Source organism: Elephas maximus, chromosome X (assembly GCF_024166365.1).
Source record: "Elephas maximus indicus isolate mEleMax1 chromosome X, mEleMax1 primary haplotype, whole genome shotgun sequence".
NCBI lineage: Eukaryota > Metazoa > Chordata > Mammalia > Proboscidea > Elephantidae > Elephas > Elephas maximus.
This window is the reverse complement of record NC_064846.1, coordinates 125,923,798-125,947,324: the sequence shown is the minus strand read 5'-3', so window position 1 is coordinate 125,947,324 and position 23,527 is coordinate 125,923,798.

Genomic DNA, 23,527 nt, shown 5'->3' with positions numbered 1-23,527 from the left:
CTACCCCATAAATGTGTTGCAAAAAAAGGAAAGGCAGAAAATATAAGGAAGAAATAAAGGGGCACATTCTGGGTTTTTGCCCAAGAATTAATTAAGAAGAAAATTGAGCTTATAGTTTTTGTTTATGTTATTCATAGCTTATTTATTATGATGCAAAGCCCCATGATATTCTTCAAGGAGTCCTAGTCCCTTTTATTGGATAATGGTATCTGGGCACAGTGTATTTGTTGTATTGGGGTGTCACTGCTTCTAGGCCCTCTCAGTGGAAAGAGCTAGGAAAGAATTAGAGGGTTTTTGCTTTGTTTTGTTTTTGTTTGTTTGTTTTACAGGTACTCCTTACAGAGCATTTTCCTGTTTGCAGCTCAGTATTTCAGAGTCTACCCTGAACTTTTACTCAAAAGAAACTAATTTCATTTATTCTATTATTCATTTCCTCGTCCAATATTTATTGAACAATTAGTAAATGCCTGTCTTTGTGGTAGATGCTGGGGGTACAAAGATGAACATGACGGTCTCAGCCCTCAAGGAACCCTCAATTTAGAGAAGGAGGTGGCAAGTAATGAATCACTTAAAAACAGCATGATAAGGGCTATGAAAAGGTAATGCAAAGAGTATAATAGAAGCTCAAAGGGCACAAAGCAACTATGTCTGCCTGGGGCAAATCAGGTAGGGTTTCACATAGAAGGCCGTCATTTGAACTGGGTGTGACCTGATGAGTAGGAGCTTGCCAAGGAAGAAACGTTTATCGGTTGCATCCTTCAAAACTGCCATTTCCCTGACATAACACATTCTGAATTTGAAGTATTCCATTTAGTTCAATTATATTTATTGAAGACCTTATCTCTGACAACTGCTAGGTCATTGTAGGAAATACCATACAACAGTTCCAAACAGAATATATCCCAGCTGTGGGGGAGACGAGATACAGTAGACATTTATTTAATATTTTAAGAGTTAAATAACATTACCCAAGAGCCTCATTCCAAAAAAAAAAAACCTATTGCCGTTGAGTCAATTCCAAATCATAGCAACCCTGTAGGGCAGAATAGAACTGCCCCATAGGGTTTCCAAGGAGTGACTGGTGGATTCAAACTGCCAACCTTTTGGTGAGCAGTTCAACCACTGCGCTACCAGAGCCCCTTGAGTATACCCAAAAGGCAGAGCATGATGTAACTCCCAGTGAGTGGAACAGGTAGGGAAACATCAAACTTTCTATCATGTTGAGCCCACAAAGTTGGCATTAGAAAACTATGATTTTATGCAACGTGACACTGGCAACACTCCATGATTTCATGGTGATCAACTCTTTCTGGCTACTATATGTAGGAAATGTCTCTGAAATTACGCCACTGACACTTTCCAGAAATGAGATGTGATAGTTATGTCAATTTAAGTATCAAAGGCATGTGAAATATTTAACTTGGTCATGGCTCTAAGTACCTCCAGTTTTGTCTGAAGTTTAACGCCTGCCAGTATACTAAGCAAAACAGGGCCATTGTCTCAGCAAGTTGGAATCCCCGAAAGCCGTGAAACTTTAAAATCAGTCTACTGAAAGGATTTAGTGGATTACTTAGGTGTTGAGCCCTGACTTGGCTTCAGGGTTCTTTAGATCTAGGAAAAACCCCTAAGCTGAGTTTTAACCTGATTCAGCACAGGAAGCTCTTTCCAAAAAAAGTCAGATGTGGTCTGTAGTGGGCTGAAGGGTGGGCCCCCAAAAACATATGACCACATCCTAATCACTGGAACTTGTAAATATTACCTTATTTGACAAATGATGTGACTGAGTTAAGGATTTTTAGTAGAGGAGTTTATCCTGAATTCTCCAGGTGGATTCCAAATGCAATCACATGTACCCTTATAAGAAAAAGGCAGAAGGAGTTTAAACAGACACACAGAGAGACAAAAAGAAGAGGAGTAGGCAATGTAAAGATGGAGGAAAAGATTGGATTGATACAGCCTCAAGCCAAAGAATGCCAGCAACCACTAGAAGCTGGAAGAAGCAAAGAATGGATTTTCTCCTAGAGCTTCTGGAGGGAGCATGGCCCTGATAACATATTGATTTCAGACTTTTGGCCTCCAGAAAGAACTGTGATAGAATAAATTTTTGTTGTTTTAAGACACTAAGTGTGTGGCAACCCTAGGAGACTAATACATGGGGGCTCAACATTCATTTGTACATTCATTAATTCTGCAAGTATTTGTCAAATATCTCTTATGTTCCAGGCACTGCTGCACAAGTAGATAGACACTATCTTTACTTTCAAGAAGTTTGCAGTCCAAAGGCGGATCCAACATGGTGCTATAGACAGAAGCACCATGCCATCCGTCCACAGCAAGGACCTGAAAACCTAAGTAAAACAGATACAAACATCAATCCTGGAACCCTAAGTGTCAAATGAAGAGATAAAGAACTCAGCGAAGCACCAAATGAAATAAGAAACTGACAGAGAACAGAGAGCAAGGAGAGACACCAGCGGAGGTCCCCTATCAGCTAACAGCACAGATTTGCCATCTTGGACTCCTGTCAGAGATTGGCAGACAGAAAGTACAGGAAAGCAGCTTCACAGAGCTCCCAGCAGGAGACAGAACACCCAGCAATATATGCTTTCCCACCCCCTACACTTTCCCCTCCTTTTGGGCCTCCACTGTTTCCTAGCTGACTGTGGGGTGCTTGGCCAACTGGCAAGTGCAGGCTCTGTGCCACTTGGATTCGCCTTGCTTAAATTGGAGATCAGCAGACAGGGAGTATGGGAAAGCAGCTTCATGGAGCTCCCAGCAGGAGACAGAGCACCCAGTAACCAGCGATATATGCTTTCCCACCCTCCCCCCACCTTTCTTCCCCCCACTTGGCCTCCACCATTTCCTGCTGGCCACAGTCTGTTGGCTGGGAGGCACCGGTTCCGGCTCCATGCAGCTTCGATTAGCCCCACCTACACTGGCTGGCTCCCTCAGTGGCGTTTCTTTGTTGCTGATGTTGTTGTTTGGTTTTTTTTTTTTTTTTTTTGGCTTCTTTTGGTTTCTTCACTCCTTCTCACTCCTCCCTCTCCTTTCTCTAAAATACTTGACTCCATGTGCCATCTTTGCTTCTTCTTCAAAGGCTGTGAAATGCCACTTGGCTGGATAACTCCTTCCCTCATCTGTGCCGCCACACTGGTGGAATCGCTGGGGCCTTTTTCTGTTTTGTTTGTTCGTTTTCTTTTCACAGCTTTGGAGCCCCTTCTACCCGGACGGCACTGCACGGCTTGGGAGCCACTTCCCCTGTCTTTGCAGCTGCAGTTGTGGGATCCCCGAGGGCTTTTTTTTTCCTTTTTTTTGTCTTTATTTCTCAGTTTCTCATCTCTCCATACTTACCTTCTTTTCCTGACCCCTGAATACCTGGCGATGTGTCACATCTCTGCCTCTTCTAGCCAGGCTATACTGCGTGGCCTGGGATCCAATTCCTTGGTCTGTGCAGCCCCACTGGTGCAATCCTAGGGGGCTTTTCTTTCTTTATTTCTCTCTCTTTCTTTCTTTAATTTCTATTTATTTTTCTTTTTTCCTTTTTGTTTTTCTCCATTTCTCAGTTTCTCATCTCTCCACTCCAATGGCAAGTTCCCTTAGCATGCTTGTGTGTGTGTGTTGCTCTTATTTCTCTCTCCTCTCTTATTTCCCATGCCCATCTTAGCTCCACACATCACAGCCTCCCCCCTCCTTCCTTCCCACCTGCACCGTGCACTGAACATCACACCCCTGAGCAGCACTGTCATGGCTTATAGAAACCTGCCCTGCACTGACTCCCAGCCCTCCCTGTTGGCCCCAGTATATGCCACAAATAACCCACCCCAGGCCTTCCCCTTCAGCTGGACCTGACCTGCTGCACCATAGCTGAGTGACTGGCCCTACCCACTGGATAAGGAGGTGAAATGTATCATGCCCACAGATGAGAAAACAACAAAGAACACACAGCCTGCTCAGGCATAAACAAATAAAACAAAAGGCCAGGACAAAACAAACAAATCTACAATCAATAAATTAAGAAAACAATTACCGAATGTCCCGAAGACAGCAGACAATATCAAAACAGACAAAAAACATACCAGATGGGTTCAATAGGCATACAAAATAAGACATTAGATGACTTTCCAGTAGAAGAAAAGGCACCAGAACCACCTGATAGGGAAATCAAATCTCTAATATTCAGAGCTATTCAAGAGTTGAAGCAAAAAGCAGGAAAAAAATATACAAATTCATGGAACAAGCAAACAAGTTCATGGAAAATACAAAAAAGATGGAAGAATTCGGGAAAATAATACAGGAACAAAATGCCAAAATGAATTTACAACTAGAAATCATACAAAAACAACAATTAGGAACCCAAAAAATAAACAACAAGATTTCAGAAATGGACAGTGCCATAGAAGGGCTGAGGAGCAGGTTTGAAATGATGGAAGACAGGATCAGTGGAATGGAAGACAAACACTTGGATACAACTTTGAGAAAAAATTAGGAAAAAGAACAAAGAAAAATGAAGAACACCTGAGAATCATGGGGGATACAATCAAAGGCAAAAATTTGTGAGTGATCAAAGTTCCAGAACAGAGGGAGAAAACAGTAAACACAGACAGGATCCTTGAAGAATTACTGAGAGAAAACATCCCTAATATCATGAAAGATGAAAAGCTGACTATCCAAAAAGCTCAACAAACCCCAGATAGGATAGGTGCCAAAGAAAATCACCAAGGCATATCATATTCACACTCGCTAAAACCAAAGACAAAGAAAGAACCCTGAGAACAGCTCGAGAAAAACGAAGTCATGTACAGAGGGGAAACAATAAGACTAAGCTCTGATTACTCAGGCAGCTTGATCATCCGGGCAATAACGCAAAGGGATGACATATATAAAACATTGAAAGAAAAAAATTGCCAACCAAGAATAATATATCCTGCAAAACCCTCATTCAAATATGATGGTGAAATTAGGACATTTCCAGATAAACAGAAATTAAGGGAATATGTAAAAACCAAACCAAACTTACAAGAATTATTAAGGTGAGTCCTTCGGTTTGAGAACAAACATCTGACCACAGCCTGAATCTAGGATGCAAGATCATATCAGCTAGATACCAACCTAGGAAATGAACACTCAAGGACAATCCAAAACCAAAAGAATTACAACAGCAAACTAGCGAAGTTAACCTGTAAATGACAACAATATCAGAACAATAAAAGAGGGAATAAACGGTATAGGTGTAGAACTTTCTAATGAAGAGGAAGGCAAGGTGATACCAAGTACTAATAGACTGGTTCAAACCCAGGAAGATAAGGGTGAATATCAAGGTAACCACAAAGAAAATTAACAAACCTACTCACCAAAACAAAGAAGAAAAACATAAATCCTCAGTAAAAACAAAACAAAAGAAAAAAATTCACACAAAAAAGGAATTCAGCATGGGAGAGTAAGAGGAAAAAAGAAAACATCTACACCACAAAAAAAAATACTACAAAATGACAGCAATAAACTAACACCTATCAATAATTACACTGAATGTAAATGGCCTAAATGTACCCATGAATGGACACAGAGTGACAGAATGGATTAAAAAAACAGAATCCATCAATATGCTGTCTAAAAGAGACAAACCTCAGAAACAAACATGTAAACTTATTAAAAATGAAAGGATGGAAAACATATATGTCAAGCAGACTGCTACCAAAAAAGAGCAGGGGTGGCAATATTAACCTCAGATAAAATAGACTTAAAATCAAAATCCACCATAAAAGACAAAGAAGGGCACTATATAATGATTAAAGGGACAATCCATCATGAAGATATAACCATAATAAACATCTACACACCCAATGACAGGGCTCCAAAATACATAAAATAAACTCTAAAAGCACTGAAAAGAGAAACTGACAGTTCCAAAATAATAGCAGGAGACTTCAACACACCAGACTCAGTAAAGGACAGAACATCTAGAAAGAAACTCATGAAAGATACAGAAGAGCTAAATGGTGCAATCACCCAACTTGACCTCACAGACATATATAGAACACTTGCCCAACAGCTGCAAAGTACACATTCTTTTCCAAAGCACATGGAATGTTCTCCAGAACAGACCACATCTCAGGCTTAACCCTCAGCAAAATCCAAAACATTGAGAGAATACAAAGTAACTTCTCTGACCACAACGCCATCAAAGTAGAAATTAACAACAGGAAGAGCAAGGGAAAAAAAAATCAACTACATGGAAACTAATAACACCCTGCTTAAAAACCACTGGGTAATAGAAGAAATCAAAGGTGATGTCTTAGTCATCCAGTGCTGCTATAACAGAAATACCACAAGTAGATGGCTTTATCAAAGAGAAGTTTATTCTCTCAAAATCCAGTAGGCTAGAAGTCCAAATTCAGGGTGCCAGCTCCAAGGGAAGGCTTCCTTTCTCTGTTGGTTCTGGAGGAAAGTCCTTGTCATGGATCAGTCTTCCCTTGGTCTGGGAGCATCTTGGCGCAGGAGCCTCAGGTCCAAAGGATGGGATCTGCTCCCGGTGTTGCTTTCTTGGTGGTATGAGGTCCCCATGTCTCTCTGCTCACTTCTCTCTTTTATATCTCAAAAGAGATTGGCTTAAGACACTACCTAATCTTGTACACCTCATCATATAACTATCGCTAATCCATTTTATTATATCATAGTGATAGGATTTACAGCATATAGGGAAATCACATCAGAAGATAAAATGGTAGACGATCATACAATCATACAAGGGAATCACTACCTAGACAAGATGACAGACATTTTGCGGGGACACAATTCAATCCATGAAAGATGGAATAAAAAAATTCCTAGAAACAAATAAGAATGAAAACACATCATAACCAAATCTTTGGGACACAGCAAAGGCAGTCTTCAGAGGTCAGTTCATAACAATAGATGCACATATCCAAAAAGAAGGGACACAGTCAAAGCATTAGGTACACAACTTGAACAAATAGAAAGAGAACAGCTAAATAAGACCACAGCCACCAGAAGAAAGGAAAAAATAAAGATCAAAGCAGAAATAAATGAAATAGAAAAACTATAGAAAGAATCAACAAAACCAAAAGTTGGTTCTTTGAAAGGATCAACAAAATTGACAAACCACTGGCCAAACTGACAAAAGAAAACAGAAGAGGATGCAAATAACCCAAATAAGAAACGAAATGGGGGACATTACAACAGACCCAACTGAAATAAAAAAGGATAATAACAGTATCATGAAAAACTATACTCCAACAAATTTGAAAACCTAAAGGAAATGGACAAATTTCTAGAAACACTCTACCTGCACAAACTAACACAAAATGATGATGAAAATCTGAACAGACTTATAACAAGAGAAGAGATTGAAAAGGTAATTTAAAAAACTCCCAGCAAAAAAAAAAGCCCTGGCCCAGATGTCTTCTCTGGAGAATTCTACCAAACACTCAGAGAAGAGCTTACACCAGTACTACTCATACTATTTCAGAACATAGAAAAGAAGCAACACTTCCAAATTCATTCTATGAAGCCAGCATAACCCTGATACAGAACCAGGCAAAGACACCACAAAAAAAGTAAATTACAGACTAATACCTCTTGTGAATATAGATGCAAAAATTCTCAACAAAATTCTAGCCAATAAAATTCAACATCATATCAAAAAAATAATACACCACAACCAAGTAGGATCCATACCAGGTATGCAAGGATGGTTCAACATTAGAAAATCAATCAATGTAATCCACCATGTAAACAAAGGGAAAAAAAGAATCACATGATCATTTCAATCAATGCATAAAAGGCATTTGACAAAGTTCAACACCCATTCCTGATAAAAACTCTCAATAAAATAGGTATAGAAGGGAAATTACTCAATAAAGGGCATCCAATAAAGGGCATCCAAGCGAAAGCAACAGCCAACATCATTCTTTTTTTTTTTTTTGTCGTGCTTTTTTTTTTAGGTGAAAGTTTACAGCGCAGTTTAGTCTTTCATACAAAAATTCATTCACACATTGTTATGTGACCCTAGTCACTATTCCTATAATGTGACTGCACACTTCTTTCCACCTCGGATTTCCCGTGTGCATTCAACCAGCTCCTACCCCTTTCTGCTTCTCGTTTCGCTCCAGACTGGAGCTGCTCAATTAGTCTCGTGTATGTAAAAAAAAAAAAAAAAAATTTTTTTTTTTTTATGTACTTGAAGTAAGAGGGACACTCTTCATGAGTATCATTTTATGTCTTATACTCCAGTCTAATCTTTGTCTGAAGAGTTGGCTTCAGGAATGGTTTTAGTTCTGGGTTAACAGAAAGTCCAGGATCCATGTCTTTTGGGGTTCCTCCAGTCTCAGTCAGACCATTAAGTGTGGTCTTTTTAGTGAAATTTGAGTCCTGAACCCCACTTTTCTCCTGCTCCGCCAGGGGCTCACTGTCATGTTCCCTATCAGGGCGTCATTGGTGGTAGCCGGGCACCATCTAGTTCTTCTGGTCTCAGCTAATGGAGTCTCTGGTTTATGTGGCCCCTTTTGTCTCTTGGGTTAATATTTTCTTTGTGTCTTTGGCGTTCTTCATTCTCATTTGCTCCAGGTGGGTTGGGACCAATTGATGCATCTTAGATGGCTGCTCGCTACCTTTTAAGACCCCAGGCGCCACTCACCAAAGTGGGAGGCAGAACAATTTATTAATAGATTTTGTTATGCCAATTGACCTAGATGTTCTCTGAAACCACAGTCCCCAGACCCCTGCCTCTGCTACACTGTCCCTCAAAGTGTTTGGCTCTGTTCAGGAAACTTCTTAGCTTTTGGTTTAGTCCAGTTGTGCTGACTTTCCCTGTATTGTGTGTTATCCTTCCCTTCATCTAAGATAATTCTTGTCTACTATCTAGTTAGTGAATTCCCCTCTCTTTCCCTCCCTGCCCTCTTAACCATCAAAAGATGTTTTCTCCTGTGTTTAAACGTTTCCTTGAGTTCTTATAATAGTGGCCTCATACAATATTTGTCCTTTTGCGACTGACTAATTTCACTCAGCATAATGCCTTCCAGATTCATACATGTTATGAGATGTTTTGTAGATTCATTGTTCTTTATCATTGAGTAGTACTCCATTGTGTGACTATACTATAATTTGTTTATTCATTCGTCTGTTGATCGGCATCTAGGTTATTTCCACCTTTTTGCTCTTGTGAACAGTGCTTCAATGAACGTGGGTGTGCATATATCTATTCGCGTGATGACTCTAATTTCTGTAGGATATATTGCAAGGAGTGGGATTCCTGGATCACAGGGTATTTCTAGCTTTTTAAGGAAGCGCCAAATCAATTTTCAAAGTGGTTGTACAATTTTACATTCCTACCAGCAGTGTGTAAGCGTTCCAGAATCTCCACAACCTCTCCAACGTTTATTATTTTCTGTTATTTGGATTAATGCTAGCCTTGTTGGGGTGAGATGACATCTCATTTTAGTTTTGATTTGTATTTCTTCAATGGATAATGATTGTGAGCATTTCCTCATGTATCTGTTAGCCGCTTGAATCTCCTCTTTGCTGAAGTGCCTATTAATATCCTTTGCCCATTTTTTAATTGGGTTATTTGCCTTTTTGTGGTTGAAGTTTTGCAGTATCTTGTAGATTTTAGCAACTTGACCCTGATTCGGATCGGTCAAAAAAATTTTTTTCCCAGTCTATACGCTGTCTTTTTATTCATTTGGTGCAGTCCTTGGATGAGCATAAGTGTTTGATTTTTTAGGAGCTCCCAGTTATCTTGTTTCTGTTCTGGCATTTGTGCATTGTTAGTTACGTTTTGTATTCCGTTTATGCAATGTATTAGGGCTCTTAGCATTGTCCCTATTTTTTCTACCATGATCTTTATCGTTTTAGGTTTTATATTTAGGTCTTTGATCCATTTTGAGTTAGTTTTTGTACATGGTGTGAGGCACAACTCTTTTTTCATTTTTTTGCAGATGGATATCCAGTTTTGCCAGCACCATTTGTTAAAGAGACTGTCTTTTCCCCCATTTAAATGACTTTGGGCCTTCGTCAAATATCAGCTGCTCATAGGTGGAAGAATTTATATCTGGATTCTGAATTATGTTCATATGGTCTATCTGTTGCTACACCAGTACCAGGCTGTTTTGACTACCATGGCCATACAACAGTTTCTAAAATCAGGTAGTGTGAGGCCTCCCACTTTGTTCTTCTTTTTTAGTAATGCTCTACATATCTGGGGCCTCTTCCTTTTCCATATGAAGTTGGTGATTTGATTCTCCATCTCATTAAAAAATGCTGTTGGAAGGCGGGGTCAAGATGGCGGACAAGGTAGACACTACCTCGGATCCCTCTTGCAACAAAGACTCAGAAAAACAAGTGAATCGATCACATACATAACAATCTATGAACCCTGAACAACAAACACAGATTTAGAGATGGAGAACGAACAAATACGGGGAAGCAGCGACTGTTTTCGGAGCCTGGAGCCAGCGTCCCAGTCAGGTAACCTTGGCGCCGGGCTTAGGTCTGGGCCCAGGGGAGCTGAACTCAAAATCTTGTGACGCTCAAACAAGGGGCACAGCCCTACCCCCCTGAACCGACCCTGGGAGGGGGCCCAGCTGGTCTGTGTGGGCGGCGTGGCGACGCAGCAGGTGGGAGAAGTACCCGGGAGGCAGTGACTGGTTTTGGAGCCGGGAGGGCAGCATCCCAACCGGGGAACCTTGGCACCGGGCTTTTGACTGGGCGATGTCACTGCGCAAGCACGGGGTGCAGGCCTACTCCCCTGAACTAACCCCGGGAGGAGGCCCAGCCGGTCCGCGGAGGCGGCGCAGTGACGCGGCTGGTGGGACAAGAAGTCCCCGGGGGACAGTGACTGATTTTGGAGCTGGGAGTACAGCGTCCCAGCAGGGGAACCTTGACGCTGGACTTTGGATTGGCAGCAGAGGATCTGATCGCGGCTTCAGCGGGGCAGACCCTCAGGGGCAATCTCCACACAGCCAGCACACATAGGCGACATGCCCCTCGGGAATCTGAGATAAAATAGTCATTCCAAGCAAGATAAGCAACTTTGGCTATATTCCGGGGTGCTACTCTCCTATTTCTCTGAACCCTCCCCCACCCTTCCCAGGCAGCTTCATTAACATTGGAATTTCCTGAGCCAGAGGGAGAACGGCTCCGGCTCCGCAGCGGGTTTGCTTTTCCCTTTTTTTTTTTTTTTTTCGGTCTTTTCCTAACCCATTCTTCCGGCCTGAGAGAAGGAACCACAAAAAACCCAGGGACCAAAAATCCATCCCTAATTAGACTAAAAACACAGAACCAGCTACAGCCAAGCATATATGATCCAAATCTCGGACTTTCATTCTTACAGGGAACAAGGTGGTGGTTATAATCCAAAGGCAGTTCTGATAGGGATCTGACTGCATTTTTTTTTTAGTGCATTTTCTGGAAAAACAAGTTTCCCAGGTCTGATATCTCTGCTTATTCAACAGAGCCCTAACTGACCCACAACAGGGAACTGAGGGCTGAAGCTCCCCCCAGACCACCTAGCCTCTTGCCTTAGGGGTCTAAGGAGGGTGACACCTACCAATCAGTCGAGGTACTTGCATTGGGGGCCTAAGGTACAGCTGCAGTGCCCTCCCACCAAGGTGCTATAGGAATAGAGACACATCGACCTCACCGACACTTGGGGGAAGCCTGTTAGCATCCTGCCCCCCCTGGAGGGTGAACCCCAGCTGCTAATAGAATCTGGTGCACACAACTATCACCACTACTTCTCTAGATGGATAGGTGTAAGGGTGCAGCACACACTTGATGACCCAAAATCAAATTCTACTCAAGAATAGCGAATACTCTCAGGGATGTATATCTGGCAACAGCCCAAACCAGGTGGTAATAGGTCATAAGTAAGTCAAGGGCTCCAACAAACAAGACAGCACAATCTAGTAGCCCATCCACGTACATTGAAAGAAAACAAAACAAGATAAGACTCAGTGAGCAATTATAGAATAAACCACTACTACATATCTTAGTGATGGCACGGAGACAGCAGTCGATATCAAACCACATAAAGAAGCAGACCATGACAGCTTCTACAAACCCCCAAACAAAAGAATCAAAATCTTTCCCAAATGAAGATACAATCCTGGAATTATCAGATACAGAATATAAAAAACTAATTTACAGAATGCTTCAAGACATCAGGGATGACCTCAGAAACGAAATAAGGCAAACTGTAGAAAAAGCCAAGGAACACACTGATAAAACAGTTGAAGAACTCAAAAAGATTATTCAAGAACATAGTGGAAAAATTAATAAGTTGCAAGAATCCATAGAGAGACAGCATGCAGAAATCCAAAAGATTAACAATAAAATTACAGAATTAGACAACGCAAGAGGAAGTCAGAGGAGCACACTTGAGCAATTAGAATGAAGACTGGGAAATCTGGAGGACCAGGGAATTAACACCAACACAGCTGAAAAAAAATCAGATAAAAGAATTTTAAAAAATGAAGAAACCCTAAGAATCATGTGGTACTCTATCAAGAAGGATGACTTGCGTGTGATTGGAGTCCCAGAACAGGGAGGGAGGACAGAAAACACAGAGAAAATAGTTGAAGATCTGCTGACAGAAAACTTCCCTGACATCATGAAAGACGAAAGGATGTCTATCCAAGATGCTCATCGAACCCCATTTAAGATTGATCCAAAAAGAAAAACACCAAGACATACTATCATCAAACTTGCCAAAACCAAAGATAAAGAGAAAATTTTAAAAGCAGCCAGGGATAAACGAAACGTCTCCTTCAAGGGAGAATCAATAAGAATAAGTTCAGACTACTCAGCAGAAACCATGCAGGCAAGAAGGCAATGGGATGACATATAGAGAACATTGAAGGAGAAAAACTGCCAGCCAAGGATCATATATCCAGCAAAACTCTCTCTGAAATATGAGGGCGAAATTAAGATATTTATAGATAAACACAAGCTTAGAGAATTTGCAAAAACCAAATCAAAGCTACAAGAAATACTAAAGGAAATTGTTTGGTCAGAAAACTAATAATATCAGAAACCAGCACAACACAAGGTCACAGAACAGAACATCTTGATATCAACTCAAATAGGGAAATCACAAAAACAGATTAATTAAAAAAAAATGCTCAAAACAGGGACTCATTGAAGTCAATACGTAAAAGATCACAATAATCAAAAAGAGGGACTAAATACAGGTGGCATAGAACTGCCATATGGAGAGGGATACAAGGCGATATAGGATAATACAAGTTAGGTTTTTACTTAGAAAATAGGGGTAAATATTAAGGTAACCACAAAGAGGTATAACAACTCCATAACTCAAGATAAAAGCCAAGAAAAACGTAACGACTCAACAAACATAAAGTCAAACACTACGAAAATGAGGATCTCACAATTTACTAAGAAAAACATCTCAGCACAAAAAAATATGTGGAAAAATGAAATTGTCAACAACACACATAAAAAGGCATCAAAATGACAGCACTAAACACATACTTATCTATAATTACGCTGAACGTAAATGGACTAAATCCAACAATAAAGAGACAGAGAGTCTCAGACTGGATAAAGAAACACGATACGTCTATATGCTGCCTACAAGAGACACACCTTAGACTTAGAGACACAAACAAACTAAAACTCAAAGGATGGAAAAAAGTATATCAAGCAAACAATAAGCAAAAAAGAAGAGAAGTAGCAATATTAATTTCTGACAAAATAGACTTTAGACTTAAATCCACCACAAAGGATAAAGAAGGACACTACATAATGATTAAAGGGACAATTGACCAGGAAGATATGACCATATTAAACATTTATGCACCCAATGACAGGGCTGCAAGATACATAAATCAAATTTTCACAGAACTGAAAAGTGAGATAGACACCTCCACAATTATAGTAGGAGACTTCAACACACCACTTTCGGAGAAGGACAGGAGTTCCAGTAAAAAGCTCAATAGAGATACGGAAGACCTAATTGCTACAATCGACCAACAAGACCTCATTGACTTATACAGAACACTCCACCCAACTGCTGCAAAGTATACCTTTTTTTCTAGCGCACATGGAACATTCTCTAGAATAGACCACATATTAGGTCATAAAACAAACCTTTGCAGAATCCAAAACATCGAAATATTACAAAGCATCTTCCTAGACCATAAGGCAATAAAAGTGGAAATCAATTACAAAAAAATTAGGGAAAAGAAATCAAATACGTGGAAACTGAACAATACCCTCCTGAAAAAAGACTGGGTTATAGAAGACATCAAGGAGGGAATAAGGAAATTCATAGAATGCAACGAGAATGAAAACACTTCCTATCAAAACCTCTGGGACACAGCAAAAGCAGTGCTCAGAGGTCAATTTATATCGATAAATGCACACATACAAAAAGAAGAAAGAGCCAAAATCAGAGAACTGTCCCTACAACTTGAACAAATAGAAACTGAGCAACAAAAGAATCCATCAGGCACCAGAAGAAAACAAATAATAAAAATTAGAGCTGAACTAAATGAATGAGAGAACAGAAAAACAATTGAAAGAATTAACAAAGCCAAAAGCTGGTTCTTTGAAAAAATTAACAAAATTGATAAACCATTGGCCAGACTGACTAAAGAAATACAGGAAAGGAAACAAATAACCCTAATAAGAAATGAGATGGGCCGTATCACAACAGACCCAACTGAAATTAAAAGAATCATATCAGATTATTACGAAAAATTGTACTCTAACAAATTTGCAAACCTAGAAGAAATGGATGAATTCCTGGAAAAACACTACCTACCTAAACTAACACAATCAGAAGTAGAACAACTGAATAGACCCATAACAAAAAAAGAGATTGAAACGGTAATCAAAAAAATCCCAACCAAAAAAACCCTGGCCCGGACGGCATTACTGCAGAGTTCTACCAAACTTTCAGAGAAGAGTTAATACCACTACTACTAAAGGTATTTCAAAGCATAGAAAATGACGGAATACTACCTAACTCATTCTATGAAGCCACCATTTCCCTGATACCAAGACCAGGTAAAGACATCACAAAAAAGAAAATTGCAGACCTATATCCCTCATGAACATAGATGCAAAAATCTTCAACAAAATTTTAGCCAACATATCAAAAAAATAATCCACCACGACCAAGTGGGATTTCTACCAGGTACGCAAGGCTGGATTTATATTAGAAAAACCATTAATGTAATCCACCATATAAATAAAACAAAAGACAAAAACCGCATGATCTTATCAACTGATGCAGAAAAGGCATTTGACAAAGTCCAACACCCATTTATGATAAAAACTCTCACCAAAATAGGAATTGAAGGAAAATTCTTCAAGATAATAAGGGGCATTTATACAAAGCCAACAGCCAACGTCACTCTAAATGGACAGAGCCTGAAAGTATTTCCCTTGAGAATGGGAACCAGACAAGGTTGCCCTTTATCACCGCTCTTATTCAACATTCTGCTAGAGGTCCTAGCCAGAGCAATAAGGTACACAAAGAAATAAAGGGCATCCAGATTGGCAAGGAGGAAGTAAAATTATCTCTATTTGCAGATGACATAATCTTATACACAGAAAACCCTAAGGAATCCTCCAGAAAACTACTGAAACTAATAGAAGAGTTTGGCAGTCTCAGGTTATAAGATAAACATACAAAAATCACTTGGATTCCTCTACATCAACAAAAAGAACACCGAAGAGGAAATCACCAAATCAATACCATTCACAGTAGCCCCCAAGAAGATGAAATACTTAGGAATAAATCTTACCAAAGATGTAAAAGACCTATACAAAGAAAACTACAAAGTACTAGTGCAAGAAACTAAAAGGGACCTACTTAAGTGGAAAAACATACCTTGCTCATGAATAGGAAGACTTAACATAGTAAAAATGTCTATTCTACCAAAAGCCATCTATACATACAATGCACTTCCGATCCAAATTCCGATGACATTTTTTAATGTGATAGAGAAACAAATCACCAACTTCATATGGAAGGGAAAGAAGCCTCGGATAATTAAAGCATTACTGAAAAAGAAGAAGAAAGTGGGAGGCCTCACTCTACCTGATTTCAGAACCTATTATACAGCCACAGTAGTCAAAACAGCCTGGTACTGGTACAACAACAGGCACATCGACCAATGGAACAGAATTGAGAACCCAGATAGAAATCCATCCACATATGAGCAGCTGATATTTGACAAAGGCCCAGTGTCAGTTAATGGGGGAAAAGATAGTCTTTTTAACAAATGGTGCCGGCATAACTGGATATCCATTTCCAAAAAAATGAAACAGGACCTATACCTTACACCATGCACAAAAAGTAACTCCAAGTGGATCAAAGACCTAAACATAAAGACTGAAACGATAAAGATCATGGAAGAAAAAATAGGGACAACGTTAGGAGCTCTAATATAAGGCATAAACAGAATACAAAACATTACCAAAAATGACGAAGAGAAACCAGATAACTGGGAGCTCCTCAAAATCAAGCACCTATGCTCATCTAAAGACTTCACCAAAAGAGTAAAAAGACCACCTACAGATTGGGAAAGAATTTTCAGCTATGACATCTCCGACCAGCGCCTGATCTCTAAAATCTACATGATTCTGTCAAAACTCAACCACAAAAAGACAAACAACCCAATCAAGAAGTGGGCAAAGGATATGAACACGCACTTCACTAAAGAAGATATTCAGGCAGCTAACAGATACATGAGGAAATGCTCTCGATCATTAGCCATTAGAGAAATGCAAATTAAAACTACGATGAGATTCCATCGCACTCCAACGAGGCTGGCATTAATCCAAAAAACACAAAATAATAAATGCTGGAGAGGCTGCGGAGAGATTGGAACTCTTATACACTGCTGGTGGGAATGGAAAATGGTACAACCACTTTGGAAATCTATCTGGCGTTATCTTAAACAGTTAGAAATAGAACTACCATACAACCCAGAAATCCCACTCCTCGGAATATACCCTAGAGAAATAAGGGCCTTCTCACAAACAGATATATGCACACCCATGTTTATTGCAGCTCTGTTTACAATAGCAAAAAGCTGGAAGCAACCAAGGTGTCCATCAACAGATGAATGGTTAAATAAGTTGTGGTATATTCACACAATGGAATACTACGCATCGATAAAGAACAGTGACAAATCTGTGAAACGTTTCATAACATGTAGGAACCTGGAAGGCATTATGCTGAGCGAAATCAGTCAGGGGCAAAAGGACAAATATTGTATAAGACCACTATTATAAGATCTTGAGAAATAGTATAAACTGAGAAGAACACATACTTTTGTGGTTATGAGGGGGGAGGGAGGGAGGGTGGGAGAGGGTTATTTACTGATTAGTTAGTAGATAAGAACTACTTTAGGTGAAGGGAAAGACAATTCTCAATACGTGGAAGGTTAGCTCAACTGGACTGGACCAAAAGCAAAGAAGTTTCCAGGATAAACTGAATGCTTCAAAGGTCAGCGGAGCAAGGGTGGGGGCTTGGGGACTATGGCTTAAGGGGACTTCTAAGACAATTGGCAGAATAAATCTATTATGAAAATATTCTGCATCCCACTTTGAAATGAGGCGTCTGCGGTCTTAAATGCTAACAAGCGGCCATCTAAGATGCATCAATTGGTCTCAACCCACCTGGATCAAAGGAGAATGAAGAACACCAAGGTCACACAATAACTATGAGCCCAAGAGACAGAAAGTGCCAATGAACCAGACACTTACATCATCCTGAGACCAGTAGAACTAGGTGGTGCCCGGCCACAGCCAATGACTGCCCTGACAGGGAGCACAACAGAGAACCCCTGAGGGAGCAGGAGATCAGTGGGATGCAGACCCCAAATTCTCGTAAAAGGACCATACTTAATGGTCTGACTGAGACTAGAGGAATCCCGGCGGTCATGGTCCCCAAACCTTCTGTTGGCCCAGGACAGGAACCATCCCTGAAGGCAACTCATCAGACATGGAAGGGACTGGACAGTGGGTTGGAGAGAGATGCTGATGAAGAGTGAGCTGCTTGCATCAGGTGGACACTTGAGTCTGTCTTGGCATCTCCTGTCTGGAGGGGAGATGGGAGGGTAGAGAGGGTTAGAAACTGGCAAAATTGTCACGAAAGGAGAGAGTGGAAGGGCTGACTCATTAGGAGGAGATTAAGTGGGAGTGTTTTTTGTTTTTTTTTACGGAGTAAGGTGTATATAAGCTTATATGTGACAGACTGACTTGACTTGTAAACGTTCACTTAAAGCTCAATAAAAATTATTTAAGAAAAAGTAAGATGGGTGATATTACAGCAGATCCAACTGAAATTAAAAGAATCATATCAGATTACTACGAAAAATTTTACTCTAACAAATTTGAAATCTAGAAGAAATGGATGAATTCATAGAAACACACTACCTACCTAAATTCTACCTACCTAAACTAACACAAACAGAGATAGAACAGCTAAATAGACTCATAACAAAAGAAGAGATTGAACAGGTAATCGAAAAACTCCCAACAAAAAAAAGCCCTGGTCCAGATGGCTTCACTGCAGAGTTCTACCAATCTATCAGAGAAGAGTTAACACCACTACTACTGAAGGTATTTCAGAGCATAGAAATGGACGGAATACTGCCATACTCATTCTATGAAGCCACCATATCCCTGAAACCAAAACCAGGTAAAGACACTACAAAAAAAGAAAATTACAGACCTATATCCCTCATGAACTTAGATGAAAAAATCCTCAACAAAATTCTAGCCAATAGAATTCAACAATGTATCAAAAAAATAGTTCGCCATGACCAAGTAGGATTCATACCAGGTATGCAGGGATGGTTCAACATTAGAAAAACAATTAATGTAATCGACCACATAAATAAAACAAAAGACAAGAATCACATGACTTTATCAATTGATGCAGGTAAGGCATTTCACAAAGTTCAACACCCATTCATGAGAAAAACTCTCAGCAAAATAGGAATAGAAGGGACATTCTTCCACATAATAAAGAGCATTTATACAAAGCCAACATCGCTCTAAATGGAGAGAGCCTGAAAACATCCCCATTGAGATCAGGAACCAGACAAGGATTCCCTTTATCACCGATCTTATTCAACATTGTGTTGGAAGTCCTAGCCAGGGCAACTAGGGTAGATAAAGGAATAAAAATTATCCAGATTGGCAAGGAAGAAGTAAAAGTATCTCTATTTGCAGATGACATGATCTTATACACAGAAACCCTAAGGAATCCTCCAGAAAACTACTGGAACTAATAGGAGAGTTTAGCAGAGTATTGGGATACAAGTTAAACATACAAAAATCAGTTGGATTCCTCTACACCAACAAAAAGAACATCGAAGAGGAAATCACCAAATCAATACCATTTACAGTAGCCCCCAAGAAGATAAAATACTTAGGAATAAATCTTACCAGAGATGTAAAAGACTCATACAAAGAAAACTACAATACACTTCTGCAAGAAACCAAAAGAGACTTAGATAAGTGGAAAAACGTACCTTGCTCATGGATAGGAAGACTTAACATTATAAAAATGTCTATTCTACCAAAAGCGAGCTATACATTTAATGCAATTCCGATCCAAATCCCAACGACATTCTTTAAGGCGACGGAGAAACAAATCACCAACTTCATATGGAAGGGAAAGAGGCCCAGGATAAATAAGGCATTACTGAAAAAGAAGAACAAAGTGGGAGGCCTTACTTTACCTGATTTTAGAACCTATTATACCACCACAGTAGTCAAAACAACCTAATACTGGTACTACAACAAATACATAGACAAATGGAACAGAATTGAGAATCCATCCACATGTGAGCAGTTGATATTTGACAAAGGCCCCAAAACAGTTAAATGGAGAAAAGACAGTCTTTTTAACTAATGGTGCTGGCATAACTGGATATCCATCTGCAAAAAAGTGAAACAAGACCCATACCTTACTCTATGCACAAAACCGAGCTCAGAATGGATCAAAGACCTAAACATCAAATCTAAAACGATAAAGATCATGGAAGAAAACATAGCGAAAATGTTAGGAGCCCTAATACATGGCATAAACAGTATAAACATTATAAAGAATGCAGAAGAAAAACTAGATAACTGGGAGCTCCTAAAAATGAAACACCTATGCTCATCCAAAGACTTCACCAAAAGATTAAAAAGACTACCTACAGACTGGGAAAAAGTTTTTAGCTATGACATTTCTGATCAGCGCCTGATCTCTAAAATCTACAGGATACTGCAAAAACTCAACTACAAGAAGACAAATAACCCAATAAAAAAATGGGCAAAAGATATGACAGACACTTCACTAAAGAAGACATTCAGGCAGCTAAAAGATACATGAGGAAATGCTCAGGATCATTAGCCGTTAGAGAAATGCAAATAAAAACTACAATGGGATTTCATCTCACTCCAGCAAGGCTGACATTAATCCAAAAAACACAAAATAATAAATGTTGAAGAGGCTGTGGAGAGATTGGAACACTGATACACTGCTGGTGGGAATGTAAAATGGTACAAGCACTTTGGAAATCAATGTGGCGCTTCCTTTAAAAGCTAAAAATAGAACTACCATATGACCCAGCAATCCCACTCCTCGGAATATATCCTAGAGAAATGAGTCTTTATATGAACAGATATAGGCACACCCGTGTTTATTGCAGCACTGTTTACAATGGCAAAAAGATGGAAGCAACCAAGGTGCCCATCAATGGAAGAATGGATAAATAAATTATGGTATATTCACACAGTGGAATACTACACATTGATAAAGAACAGTGATGAGTCTGTGAAACATCTCATAACATCGAGGAACATGGAAGGCATTATGCTGAGTGAAATTAGTCAGTTGCAAAAGGACAAATATTGTATGAGACCAGTATTACACGAACTCAAGAAATAGTTTAAACAGAGAAGAGAATATTCTTTGATTGTTAGGAGAGTGGGGAGGGAGTGAGGGAGAGGGGTATTCACTAACTAGATAGCAGACAAAAACTATTTTCGGTGAAGGGAAAGACAACACACAATACTGAGAGGTCAGCACAACTGGACTAAACCAAAGGCAAAGAAGTTTCCTGAATAAACTGAATGCTTCGAAGGCCAGCGTAGCAGGGGCAGGGGTTTGGGGACCATGGTTTCAGGAGGCATGTTGGTCAATCAGCATAATAAAATCTATTGAGAAAACATTCTGCATCCCACTTTGGACAGCGGCATCTGGGGTCTTAAACGCTAGCAAGGGGCCATCTAAGATGCGTCAATGGGTCTCAACCCACCTGGAACAAAGGTGAATGAAGAACACCAAAGACACATGGTAAATATGAGCCCAAGAGACAGAAAGGGCCGTATAAACCAAGGAATACATCATCCTGAGACCAGAAGAACTAGATGGTGCCTGGCTACAACTGATGACTGCCCTGACAGGGAACACAACAGAGAATCCCTGAAGGAACAGGAGAGCAGTGGGATGCAGACCTCTAATTCTCATAAAAGAAAGAAAAAAACAGACTTAATGGTCTGACTGATACTAGAGGGACCCCGGATGTCATGGTCCCAGACCTTCTGTTAGCCCAGGACAGGAACCATTCCCAAAGCCAACTGTTCAGACAGGGATTGGACTGGACTATAGTATAGAAAATGATACTGGTGAGGATTGAGCTTCTTGGATCAAGTAGATATAGGAGACTATGTGGGCAGCTCCTGTCTGGAGGGGAGATGAGAATGCAGAGGGGGACAGAAGCTGGCTGAATGGACACGAAAATAGAGGGTGGAGAGAAGAAGTGTGCTGTCTCATTAGGGGGAGAGCAATTAGGGGTATACAGCAAGGTGTTTATAAATTTTTGTATGAGAGACTGACTTGATTTGTAAACTTTCACTTGAAGCACAATAAAATTTTTTTAGAAAGTAGGAGAGGAAGGAAGAGGAGGAGGTCACAGTGATGCAGTGTAAGAAGGACTCGACCCACTGTTGCTGACTTTGAAGATACAGAAATGGGGCTGTATTTGTCCTAGGGCTGCCATAACAAAGTACCGCAAACTAGGTGGTTTAAAACAACAGAAATGTATTCTCTCACAGTTCTGGAAGATTGTTGTTGTTAGGTGCTGTTGAGTCAGTTCTGAAGTCTGTAATCACAGTGTTGGCAGGGTTGTTTCCTACTCGAACTCTGAGGGAGAATCTGTTCCATGCTCCTCTCCTAGCTTCTGGCAGTTGCTGACAATATGTGTCATCCCTTGGCTTGTAGACGCATCATTCTAATCTCTAACTCCATCTTCAGATGGCATTCTCCCCTGTGTCTCTAAATCTATGTCTCTTCTCCTCCCATTAGTATTGGATTGAGGATTTACCCTATTCCTGTATGACCTCGTCTTAATTTAACTAATTGCATCTGGAATGGCTCTATTTCCAAATAAGCTCGCTTTTTGAAATTCCAGGAAGGACATGAATTTTTTATCCAATCCAGTACAGGGGTCATCAGCCAAGGAATATGAGCAGCCTACAGAAGTTGGAAAAAGGAAGGAAACAAATACTCCCCTAGAGCCTCCAGAAGGAACACAGCCCTACCTATACCTTGATATTACCTCAGCATAATGTTTTCAAGGTTCATCCATGTTATGGTAACAAGAAATGAAAATTGGATGTGTAAGACATCATATAAAACCAATAAACCAAACCCATTGCCATCAAGTAGATTCTGACTCATAGCGACACCATAGGACAGAGTAGAACTGCCCCATAGGGTTTCCAAGGAGCGCCTGGTGAATTCAAACTGACGACCTTTTGGTTAGGAGCTGTAGCTCTTAACCACGAGGCCACCAGGGTTTCAAAGACATCATATAGAACAAAGCATAAATGACACAATCTTTTTTTTTAAATAAATACTAAAAAATAAGACATCATATGGACATCTTTATTTTTAGTATTTATTTTTAAAGACGCTTCTGTCATTTATGGTTTGCTTTTCAAATACGAACAAAAAATCCATTTGGTGGGGGGAGGGGATCCTACCCTGCCTTTGTCACTTCCCTCCTGCAGGTGTGGACTTGGGTGGGGAGGAAGTGGTAAAAGAGCTGCAGAAGTGCTTTGTATAAAACATCCTGAAAGAAAGTCCAGGGCAAGAAGTTGGACTGAGAAACATTATTTACCATTTAACACCAAAATCCAGAGTAATCCTGTTTTGCTGGGTGGCTCTCTCACCCTTTTCCATTCCATTTTTCCCTATCTCCTTGTGGCTAGCACTCCAACCACCGACAAGGACTAGGAAGTGACTATGTGTAGTGAAATGAGGCATTGGTGGTTCAGTGGTAGAATTCTTGCCTTCCAGGAAGGAGACCCTGTTGAATTCCCAGTCAATGCATCTCATGTGTAGGCACCACCTGTCTGTCAGTAGTGGTTTGCTTGTTGCTGTGATGCTGAACAGGTTTCAGTGGAGCTTCCAGACTAAGACAGACTAGGAGTAAAGGCCTGGAGACCTACTTCTGAAAATCAGTGAAAACCC